Genomic DNA, 12,315 nt, shown 5'->3' on the forward strand with positions numbered 1-12,315 from the left:
CTACGAATTAATAAAACCTGATTTTAAACCAATCAACTGGACTCAAAAACACACAGAAATTTTGAGATCACTGTAAACAGACAAGTTAGCTAAAACAAAACTAGAAACACGTGACAATGCACGCAACCTTGTAATCCGGGTCATCCCAGGAAGATGCGGATTCAGGTACCTGACCTCTAATGAGGGAGAAACTGTACCAATAGCTTACAAATCACATTTGTATACAAAAGCTGAAATAAAATTCAGTGCAACGTAAAAAATTCTAACTGCGGTTCAGGCTGCCGTAGCAAAAGAAAGGGCCCTAGCACAAGGTAAACAAATAATAATCGTTACACCAATACCTGCTTTAGAAGCGGTAACTAAAGCGAACATTCCAAATGCTAAAGCTCTGCATCCAAGATGGATCCAATTCTCTTGCTGCAACAGACGTAGTATATGAATTTGATCCTAATCTAAAGACACAGGAATTTTTACAGTATGAATATGAGTATCCTCTGCCAACTGAAATCCTGCCTATAGAACAATATGGATGTATCATATATACAGACGGATCAGCACAACCCGCTGTTGGGGGTAAACAAGTTTACAGTGCTGCGTGCGCGATTGTTAAAGGTCGTTGGCACAAAGGAAAATTTAGTCCACTGGTCACTAAAACGCAATCTCTAGAAGATTGCACAGCTCAGCGAGCTGAACTACTAGCATTTAAGATGGCGCTTGAAAATACCGATCGCGAATTCCCCACACTTATAGTGTGCGATTCATATTATTGCATTCAATCTTATAATGAATACTTGCAGAATTGGGTTGAAAACGGGTTCAAAGATGCAAAAGGTGGCACAATCAAGCATAAAATGCTTTGGGAACAAGTAGTTCTTTTACAGAAGGAACTACAAAAGACTCACGTGATACACACTCTGAGTCATCAACGTGATGGCGTTCACGTTGCAGGGAATTCATTGGCTGATGAAGCCCCGAAGGCAGCTGTGCAAACGGCTTCTGTAGCTGCGATTACTCGGTCACATACAAAAATAGACAGCGATATTCTACAAGCTGTCAGTGCGTCAGTAAAAGATGATAGAAAAACACTCCCAAAAGGCTTTCCAGAAAAGTACTCATATTTAACAGATACGAATAATGTTCCTTTTGCTCGAATCCCTGGAGTGGGGGATAGATTAATTCCAAACATGGAACACAGGTTAGGACTAATTACAGCTGCACACGAAGGGCTTGCTTCTGCACACGCTGGTGTTTCCGCCACAATATCATTATTAAAACAGAGATATTGGTAGCCGCGCATGAGAATACAAACTAAGAAATATGTGCTGGAATGCGAAATATGCCAAAAAATGAAAGTATCAACTGTGAAACGACCAGCGCAGACACCCCTTCTCATCTCAGATAAACCATTAGCATGTGTTTACCTGGACCACTGTGGTCCCTTACAAAGGGACGGCAACTATAAATATATCATGGTCGCAGTGGACTCCTGTACGAGATTCATATGGATGTGGCCCCAGCACTCGGCTGACGCCAGAACTGTTATAAAAGATTTGTGAGTCTTTATCGGCACATACGCAATTGCCATGCTTCATTCTGACCAGGGTCCTGCTTTTAGCTCTCGAGCTTATAAGGAGGCCATGACCAGCATGGGCATTGGGTTGCGGTTCTCTTGTCCCTTCCATCCTGAGGGAAACGGGGTTGTGGAAAGAAAAAACAGAGACATAAAGCAATCTATAACGGCAAAGGTATTGGGTTCGGGTGATGGGTGGGTCCAGCATTTAACAAGTGTCCAACGTAGTCTTAACAACTTGCCAAGAAATTCTCTAAAAGGTTTCAGCACGTACGAACTATTGTTCGGAACTAGAATGTATGTTCAGGACTTAGATAGTCATGCTTCAGTGGTAGAAGATAAGAAAAAAATGCTTTGACATCAAAGATCGTTTGGCTGTTTTACAGGATTTAAATGAAACAAGAAAAGCCCTGAGCAACATAAAGTTAAAGCAACAGCCAACAACCACTGAAGACACACCACCTGTCCCAGCAAGACCTGTCTGGATTCCAAAGATTAGGGATCTGGTCAGAGAGAAAATAGCGGTGAAGAAGGAATTTGGGCCTTCTTACAGAAAAGCAGTACCTGTCTTAGCAATCAACGGAACAAGATCAGCAGTACTACCGCCCCTTGCTGGTAAAAAGGAGAACCGAGTTGTATCCATCGACCTGGTAAAACCACAATTATGTGGCCTATAACAAATAGTAGGCCCAGTGGACTCCCAAGAAATAACAGAATACCCAAATTTGCTACTATCCAAGAGGTTCAAACTGAAAGACTAATCACATTTGATAAACCTGCAGTGAATAAAAAAGGACTATGCAGAAATGCCATGGAACTTGTGCCTCTTGAAACCCAAATTGAAACAGTTCGCATGAAACACCAGTCTACAATGATGTGGCATCAGAATGTGCTAATGAAAGGCAAATTGAGAAAACAATTCCAACAATTGACAGAACTGCATCTGGCTACTTCATCAATTTCGATAACTTTTCTGAAGATCAAAGCGACCCTGAAGTGACGCCAGAAACAAAAACTTTTAAAGAAAAAGAAACAGAACTCTTTCATCAACTCAAAGAAGCATATCTAAATGCACCATTGATTGAACATTGGATTGTATCAGAGGTACTTATACTCCTACTATACCTAATTTTAGTTTTAATTTTAGGAAAATTTATTACAGTACAATGGACACAGCAAGTCAGAACATCAACTTAGTTCTGAAGCCTCACAAGTCATCTCACATCGAGAAAAGAGAACTATCATCAGTGAATGTCACAGCCATTCCAATACCCGGCGGGGTAGTTTGGGACAAAACAGATTACGAAATATATGGACCGGTCGAACTCTTGAAATATCCTCATCAGTTTAAGGTTTCATTAAGTGACTTTGTAAAACCAAGTACATTCTCTGATGATTGGGACTTTGAAAGCATAAATAATATGCTGTCGGATTTAGTTTTGTCAGCAAAATTTACAGAACATGATTATTTGCAAGGTTCATCGAATTATGAACAGATGTACTGTTTTACCCATTATGCAGACCACTATTTGCATAAATCTGCTCAACCTAGAAATGTTTTTAAATATAACCAATGGGACCATTGTGCTACTCCACCTAAAAGCAGTTCAAAAACATTTTATGAGAAATTCCAATACTTCTCAGGGTTTAACACAAGTGATGCAGAAACATTTTATTATCAACTATTAGATAAGACAGGGACAAAAACCATGCTGACAAATACTAAATTGATATATTCAGAAGCATTTTATGAAAAAATGATTACATTTGGTTTTGATTTCTGGAAAAACAACATTGAAACAAAAACCATCTGGGGTACAAAAGATTGGCAGGTACAAGGCCTAGAACCATTATTTTGAGCCTGCATGATCCCAGAACAAATAATGTTCTTGAATGACACAATTCAACAAACGACCTGTCTTGGCCTAGCCAAGATTAAAGACCTTAACATACCGTCTATTCCAAAGCCAATACCTGATAATGCAACCACAGATATTGAGGTGGACGTATCCACAATTTTACATGAAAACAGAACACATCCTGATTAGAAGAAGTGGTTAATCGGGCCTACAGGCACAAATAACTGTCAAGACAGATTCCTGAACAAAATACAGGGGTTAAAATTGACCAGACCAGACCCTAGATACTCCCAGAGACAACATCCAGGGATAGTAACACCATACAGTGTAGGGAAACTATGCCTTGAATGGCTACAAACATCCACACTGGCACAAATTAAGCAACACTTATCTTTACTTAAAGATGGTGCTGACTTGCGCAATTTCATAATGGGACCACGCAAACAGCGTCAAACACGTTTCATACCGGCCAGTATATACGCTGCTTACGAGGCATGGAAAGTGACTCAAATTGAGACAGCAGAGAAAATACGAGAAATTGATCGTATTAATTTGGAAAAATCACTTTCTGTTGTGGACAATGGGTTAATGACTCTGTCCTCCAGAATATATTCACTGGACAGTATTGTATCATCTGCTATCGATATAATAGACCAGGACTTGCTAATGTTACAACATGGCCAGTCCCAATTACGTTCTATTGTACAGCTAGGCTGGACGTTGCAAAACCTGCGTTCAGGCTATGTGCCATGGCGTTTAATCAATACAACGTCATTGTTTTCTATCTTTAACCTTACCGATAAACAAATCAGTTTGGCACAGAAAGGAGCAGACTATACAATCCCGAGCATTGAAAAACTTGAGAGATTACCATTGACATTTAGTTTAGTTTAGTTTAGTTTAAAGGAGCTTATAAAGCGCCTGGTGACGCCTCCCGGCGTGTACCGAGTGAGTTATGTGGAAATAGAGAACCTATCACGGATTAAAGAGGCACGTTTTCAATTTCTTCCTAAAAGCGGTCTCATTCACCTCTAACCTGGTGTCCATGGGCAGAAGGTTCCAGTGCTTCGCTGCCATTGTGCGGAAGGATCTGCCTCCCATTCTGGCCTTTTTAGGACAGGCAAGTCTGAGCAGACCTGTACCTTTGGATCTAAGGGTTCTGTTGGGTTCATATGGCGAAGCCAGATCCGACATATAGGCAGGTGCCTTGTTATGGAGGATCTTGTGACACCATAGCAGAGCTTTGAAAATGATCCTCTTCTTGATAGGCAGCCAATGGAGAGTTGCCAGAGAGGGTCGTGAAGGGGCTCTGCGGGGCAGTCTTAATACTAGGCGTGCTGCCGAATTTTGTAGGACCTGTAATTTCTTTATATTTTTCTCTGAAGTGCCTAAGAGTAAAACATTCCCGTAATCAATCCGGGAAGTTATTAGTGCCTGCGTCATAGTCCGTCTGGAGTTGAGAGGCAGCAAGTCAAGGGTACGGTTGAGAGTCTTCATCACTCCGAAGCACTTGCCTACAGTTCTCTTTATATGGCTATCAAAAGATAGCTTATTATCAACCCAGACTCCTAAATTCTTCGCCTCCCGACTGGGAGGGGGCAAAGGACCCAGACAGGTGGGCCACCATTCTTTAGTCCAATTGGTCTCATTGCCTCCAATAATGATGACCTCTGTTTTGGTTCCGTTCAGTTTTAGACAGTGCTCTGTCATCCAGGATGCCAGCCTGCTCATACAGTTGTTAAAGTTAACGGCTTCCGTGGATGGGGCTTGCGTCAAAGATATTAAAAGTTGCGTATCGTCGGCGTAAGAGACAAGCTCCACGCCGAACGATTGCACCACCTCTGCCAGGGGAGCCATGTATAGATTAAACAGGGTGGGACTCAGGGCCGAGCCCTGAGGCACCCCCTGTTCAAGCCGCACACTGTCTGAGAGGGAAGTCCCTCTTTGGACTTGGAAGCTCCTATCGATCAGAAAGGCTTTCAGCCATCCCAGTGCCCTGTTGGTTACTCTGGCTTTGTTTAGACACTGTAGCAAGATGGAGTGTGCTACAGTGTCAAACGCGGCACTGAGGTCGAGCATGATGAGGGCCATGGTCTTGCCCTCGTCTGCTCCCTTGCGTGGGGTGACATTGTCAGAAAGACCTGTCATTGAATGGATAATACACGGAATAATCACAATTCCGATAACAACTTTCCAATTTAAAAATTGCCTAAAGTATATACCAGCAGGCCAGTATGAAAGGTTGGGTAAAGGATACATTAAGTCATCATGGAAATTACCTTATACACATACATGTTATAGTGACAATAACAAAAATTTATTTCTTAGTGGTAATGAGTGTAAACAATCACTAAGCGGTATACCTTTGTGCCAAGGTATTAACTTGCATGGGGCCTGTGAGGGGACTTCAAATAACCTTTCATGCCACCAGCACGGCACACCTGCAACACAGATAGAGCCATTCTTTAGACAACTTTCTAACGGGAATTACGTTCTAATAACGGATCACAGCTGTTGTGGCTTGGTGCCAGGGAAAGCATATCTCTTAAGCGTCAGTTCCATGGTCACTTGCTGTATGCAAGCATTGTATCCAAATGGCCCTGGAGACTCAGTGGCTCCGATTTGGCCTCCGTTGAATATCTCTTCTATACGAATTGATACTTTAAGCAGAATGAAGTCTGTGCTTTTACAGACAACAGTGTCCACCACGTCATCAAAAGAGACGTATGATCTCCAAGTTGCAAGGACAACTGCAGAGATACATACACTTTTATCAACAAATTGCCCCGTGCATTTCGTAGAAATGTTAAGCCAAATCCTAAATATGTCGAATGCCAGTGGTATCTCGTATGTATTTAAGACAATTTTTTTGCGACTGTTAACACCCTTCGAAGCAGTCCTGGGCATCTTTCCCAATTTTGTCCATTCGGTCTTTGGCGGCCTACCACTACTTTTGGGACTCGTAGCCGGGATTTTATTTTTGACCCTTCTGGTCCGATATGGCAAGCCAAAACGCAGACATGACTCCGGCAAGGATGGAAGAAACGATCCTAGCAATACGCTACCAGGACCGCATAACTAAAGTCCTTGGACTAAGAGATCTGAATATGACCTGGTTTCTTTCATTCAGACCTATATGGCAGACCTGCATCTTACCTGTGCTTCGATGTATGCTATGCCGAGAGGAATGCGTGTTAGACACCTGTCTTGCACTACAATCAGTAGTACCAATGGATATCGATACTTTGCTAAGTCCAGTAACTGCTCATGCATCGTGTTGTCCCCAGCGGTTACCAATCCTGATGACGGCATTCGTTGAGACTCCTGCGCTACGATTAGGTGGTGGCAGTGAAGCAAGAAATGAAAGCAACATCACCCAGGTACGACCCTCTGTGAGCATTGCTGATCCTGAAATCAATGATAGCAATCATTCTCACAACTGCCAAGTTACAGCATTATCAAACTTGGTCGAACTGTCACCTGAATATGTAGACCAATTTTTTGCGAGTCTGTCTGAAATGAAGTTCTCCCCTGAACAGAAACAATAACTTTTTGGAAAGCAATGTGGCACACAGCGTTCCCATGAACTCTGAATTCGGCCTTCGGCTTTGATAAACAAGAGCTACTGAAAAACGTTTGGAACTATTTTTTCCCCCGCTCATCATGAAATTATTTTTTCCAAAATTCCAAAATATTTACCTTTTTTTCTGGCACACGTACTTTGCTTAAAGTAGAACTATTCATAAAGAACAGAGCTTCTATTTTTAGTAGATCTAGAGACAAAATATTACCTCAGCCTCTAGCACATTTTACATGAATTGTATTTATATGTGCTGAAATAGTCTCGCCCTTCTTTTCTGTATTGAGAGACATTTCATGTGTCATTTTTCACAAATCGTTCAGTTGATATACATACGCAATTTTTCTGAATCACTATACTACTTAAAACGTACAGTACCTATTATCATTTTCATGTTTTTCATATACACCATTTCAAATGCAAAATGTATTTTGGGGTGGGTTGGAATACACATGCATCTTTATTGCTTAAGTTTTTAGTAATTGATGGACATAAAACCGTGGAGTGGGTGATGTGTTTTATCTAGGAACCCGATCAATATTGTGACCTTATGCCCCTATAAGGCTATAATCAATAAATATCCCTATAATGGCATAATAATCAGAGCCATATTTCAGTAACTTGCCTCTGCAGTCCATGACACAGCAGAAGCTACCTCCTTAGATTCCTAGAGAGCACACAGAGTTCTTTCGACACACCAAACCCCCAGCAACCTGGGAAAGCCCCGCTTGCTTTGTTTTGATTAGTAATAGAACTCCTGCGAGCACTGTAAGACCGACCAGGTCTTAGTGACATCTTTATTGACGTCTTATGTCCAAAACTTACGTCAAACTCGGCAACTTTCAGGTATAAATATACCAACGTTGCCTTAAGCAAACACACGGTGGTGAATACTGGAGCAGAACAGCTGTCCCCTTGCAGAGAGCCCAGCAGATGCGAGAATCCCACGGACGCTGCCCCTCCTCTTTTGACGCGCTGAGAAAGTCCAGCTTCGGCGTTTCCAGCCTACCCTTGCGGGTGACTGGGATATCGGGTCCTGAGAGGGAGATACCAGACTTCCTAAATTCTACTCCAGAGGTACAGTGCTGACTAAACCCTTAGAGAGAATTCTTGAATCAAACTCTTGGCAAAACCAACTTAAGTTAAACTGCTACTTACTTACTCCCTCCCACGTATTAGGCTTAGGTCAGGTACACCGGGGTAGGCGTAGTTAGAAGCACCAGTTGAGGTCGTTAGCCAATGTATATATGAATGTATATATTGTATATATTTTATTCATTTTAACCATCTTATGGCTAAGAAACCATATCAATGCTTTTACAGTATTATTTCATAATACTCTTTTTACTGTATGAACTTTACTTTATATTAAGTATTGCAATTGTGGCAATCCATTTCTCTTACATGAGAAGAAAGACTGTTCAATAAATCATACCCTTTATTGAAAACGCCCGTCTCTCTCTTCTCTGCACTCTGGTGAAACTAAGAACGCACGTCTGACTGAGTGAAATAATTGTCTATTGTTTTCACACGACTCTAGAGATTGACTCTTATTCTGAGGGAGCAAAGTTGTCATGTTTATGCGGTTGTCGGAAGCTGAATCCCTTCTTGTCTGAGCCAGGGAAGCTGATCACTTCCTATTCAGTCAAGAAAGTTTCCAGTGACCTCTGAGCTAGCTGGAGCAAACCTAAATTAAGTCTAACATAGTCAGTAGAAACCTAGAAGACCTCAGTCCTACGTCTACACTGCTGTTTATGTTAATCCAATACGCAGGGCCTATAGGGAAAATAGGAACTACACTACAGCACCATCGAGATTACGACAAGAGTCCTCTACTGTAAAATGAGTCTGGAGCTGTAAGTGCATCATCCGGTTTGCTCAAATTGAAAGGGCATGCCTAATTAAACCTTCAGGATAAGTGGTAGTCCTTCTACAATCCTAAGGAAGGTCCGAGTTTAGAAATGCATCATCCAAGGTGCTGCAAAAAGACTGCAAGCACTGTTTAAATGGCTACAGCATAAAAAGTATGATATGTTGGAGGAAATCACAAATGAAAAAATCACCATGGTGTCGTGAGAACCATATGTCTCCCAGACAACTTTGTGTACACTGGGTTATCAATTGACCCCTTGACCGTATAACATCCATCCAAGGATCGATGTAATCCAACAGAGGTGCGCGACGGCCGAAGCAAATCCAAGGCTGGAAGTGCTGAGCCAAGAGCTGGGCCTGGGTGACTGTTTACCTTGTGTCTGTCGGGATCCATCTGTAGATCTTGCGGAACATACGGAGGGTGTTGAAGCAGGTGGAGGAGACAGCGTTGACTTGTGTGGTCATGGTGAGTTTCAAGTCGAGGATGACTCCCAGGTTGCATGCGTGGTTGGTAGGTGCGGGGGGTTTTACCAGCGATGCGTGCCACCCGGAGTCGTCCCATGCTGAGGGGTTGGACCAGAGGATGAGGATCTCCGTCTTGTCTGTGTTCAGCTTAAGGCGGCTATCTTCCATCCAGTCAGCAACGGTCTTCATTCCATGGTGGAGGTTGGATTTGGCGGTGAGGGGGTCCTTGGTGAGGGAGAGGATCAGTTGCGTGTCGTTGGCGTACGAGATTATGTTGAGGTTGTGATGTCGAGTGATGTGTGCGAGATGTGCCATGTAGACGTTGAACAGCATCGGGCTGAGGGAGGATTCCTGCGGGACACCGCAGATGATCTCGGAGGCTTCGAATCTGAACGGGGGGAGGCGGACTCTCTGGGTTTTGCCGGAGAGGAAGGAGGAGGTCCAGTCCAGGGCCTTGTCTCGGATCCCTGCGTCTTGGAGTAGTGTGCGGTGGCAGATGGTGTAGAAAGCGGCGGAGAGGTCCAGAAGGATGAGGGCCGCCATCTCGCCATTGTCCAGTAGGATCCTGATGTCGTCTGTGGAGGCGATGAGGGCTGTCTCGGTGCTGTGGTTGCTGCGGAATCCTGACTGGGAGGGGTCCAGGATGATGTTGTCTTCGAGGTAACGGGTGAGCTGGATGTTGACTATCTTCTCCATGACCTTAGCTGGGAACGGAAGCAGGGAGATGGGCCGGAAGTTTTTTTGAGTTTGCTTGGGTCCGCCTTGGGTTTCTTTAGTAGGGCGTTGATCTCGGCATGTTTCCAGCTCTCAGGGAAGGTTGTGGTCTCGAAGGAGAAGTTGATGATGTTGCGCAGGTGTGGTGTGATGGAGCTGCCGACTTTGTTGAAGATGTGGTGTGGAAAAAGGTCAGACGATGAGACGGAATGGATTGTGCCCATTTGTCTTTGATTGTGTCTTCGATGCTCACGTTGGCCTAGGTTGTCAGGAGGTCGTGGTCGGTGGGGTGTGGTGGGTCCGGCGTGTTAGGGCCTGTTAGGGTCGTCCGGGGGTTGATGCTGTTTTGGATGTCGGCGATCTTGTGGTGTAAGAAGGTGAATAGGGAGTCACACAAGGCTTGCGACGGCGGGATGTTGTTGGCATTAGAGCTAGGGTTGGAAAGTTCCTTCATGATGTTGAAGAGCTCCTTGCTGTTGTGTGCGTTGTTCTCGAGGCGGTGTTTGAAGAAGGTCCTCTTGGCGGTCCTGATGAGATGGTAGTGGTTGCGGATGACATCTTTGTGGGCTGCGCGGCTGCCCGGCGACTTCGTGCTGTCCCATATGTTCTCCAACTTCCGGAAGGTGCGCTTTGACCCTAGGAGTTCCGGGGTGAACCAGTTGGCTCTATTGCTGGTGTCTTTGGGGGTTTGTTTTTTCAGCGGGGCCAAGGTGTTGGCGCAGTCGTCCATCCATTGTCTAATGGTGCGTGCACCATCATCGGGGTTGAAGGGGTTGGTCGGTGGGTTGAGTGCGAGGCTTGTCTGTAGTTGTACTTTGGTGATTTTGCCCCAGCAGCAATGGGGTGTCTGCGTGCGGAGCGGGTGTTGATCAGGATGCATCAGAGTTGGTTGTGTTCTGTCGTGGCGGGTGTTTCTGCCTCTTCGATGCAGGAGAAGCTGCAGTTCTGGCAGGCGAAGAGGGTGCTGGCGTCGTATCGGAAGCAGTCTTCATAGCTGGTGTGGGGGCCAGGGGTTCCCGCGCTGGGCACGGTCCAGGCGCAGACGGGCTTGCCTTAGGCGCGCCTTTGGCGCTCCAGCGGCGCAGCCACCATTTAAGGGGAGGTGGGGAGGTGAGAGGGAGGAGCAGCTGGGAGGCGGGAGGCGGGTGGCAGCGAATGGGCACGGAGGGGGGCGGTTCCGCAGGGGATGCAGCGGTGGGAACGGGAGCGGCGAGGGGGGCGATCAGGCACAACAGGGGGCACAGGGGTACAGAAGAAAAAACAGGCAGCGGGGCACAGGAAAGGGCACACAAGAGCACGGGGAACAGAATAAAATGGGCAGCGGGGCACAGGAGGAGCAAAAGGGCACACAAAGGGCACTCCGAGAACGCAGGTGGAGTTGCAGCGGGGGCGACCTACCTGACAAGGTCAAGGGTCGCTGGTTAAAACACTTGGAGATGTACAAAGGGATGAGTTCCTATGAATGATGTCCTTATTTCTTCTGATTTTAAATGTATACAGAGGAGGGTGCCTATTACATGTATTAATGCTTTCTGTGATCATGAGGCTGCAACATAGGAAGCGTCATGATTTTCTTATTGTAAGGCTGAATGCCTTTGGTTACCAGAGGTCTACTGAGGTGATTTATCACCAACTCACATAATTGTATAGACGTGGAGTGAAACTAAAGATACCACTTTAAAGAAGTAGCGTGAACAAAGGCATAGGGTCTTATTTCGAAGTCGGATGGACTCCGTTGCGGATATGGGCATGACCTACCTCCAATCGGCTGTCCTGTCTGCTGAATTTTGGTGCCACCGTACATGGTGCGATTGCAAGCTCCCTTTTCTGGATGGGATCTTGAGCTGCTGTTGGGAACTGGCCACAGCACAAGCTCACATGCAGAAAAGGGAGTATGTGTTCATCCCTGCACTGCGTGGCGGAGGCCGCTTGATGAAGGGGCCCCTAAAGTCACTTTCAGACAGGGTTTCCATGTCAGAAAGCCCAGCAGGGAAACCCTGGGGAAACTGACATCTTAATCCGGACGGCGTAAAATGCCATCCATAGCGATTACATGCCGGTTCCAACTGGCAGACGGGCTCCTTGAGCCTGTCAGCAGCCAGCCGGAAAGGCCAGCCAGTTTCCAAACTGACAACCTCCACTGTAATGAAGCTGTCGGTTTTAAAACCACTATGAGGCCCAGATAGCCACCAAAAGCAGTTAGGAGGCTTTTCGACTCTCATCGTAATGAGGCCCTTAGTGTAAAGGTATTAAAG

General features: G+C 45.1%; 1 protein-coding gene across 1 annotated transcript in view; it reads left to right on the forward strand.

The window, feature by feature from the left end:
• The window catches only part of LOC147736975 (uncharacterized), a 260,978-nt gene that overhangs the window by 113,798 nt on the left and 134,865 nt on the right, over positions 1–12,315 (forward strand). The gene's annotated exons all lie outside the window — the stretch shown is intronic.

This window comes from Lissotriton vulgaris, chromosome 1_1 (assembly GCF_964263255.1).
Source record: "Lissotriton vulgaris chromosome 1_1, aLisVul1.2, whole genome shotgun sequence".
NCBI lineage: Eukaryota > Metazoa > Chordata > Amphibia > Caudata > Salamandridae > Lissotriton > Lissotriton vulgaris.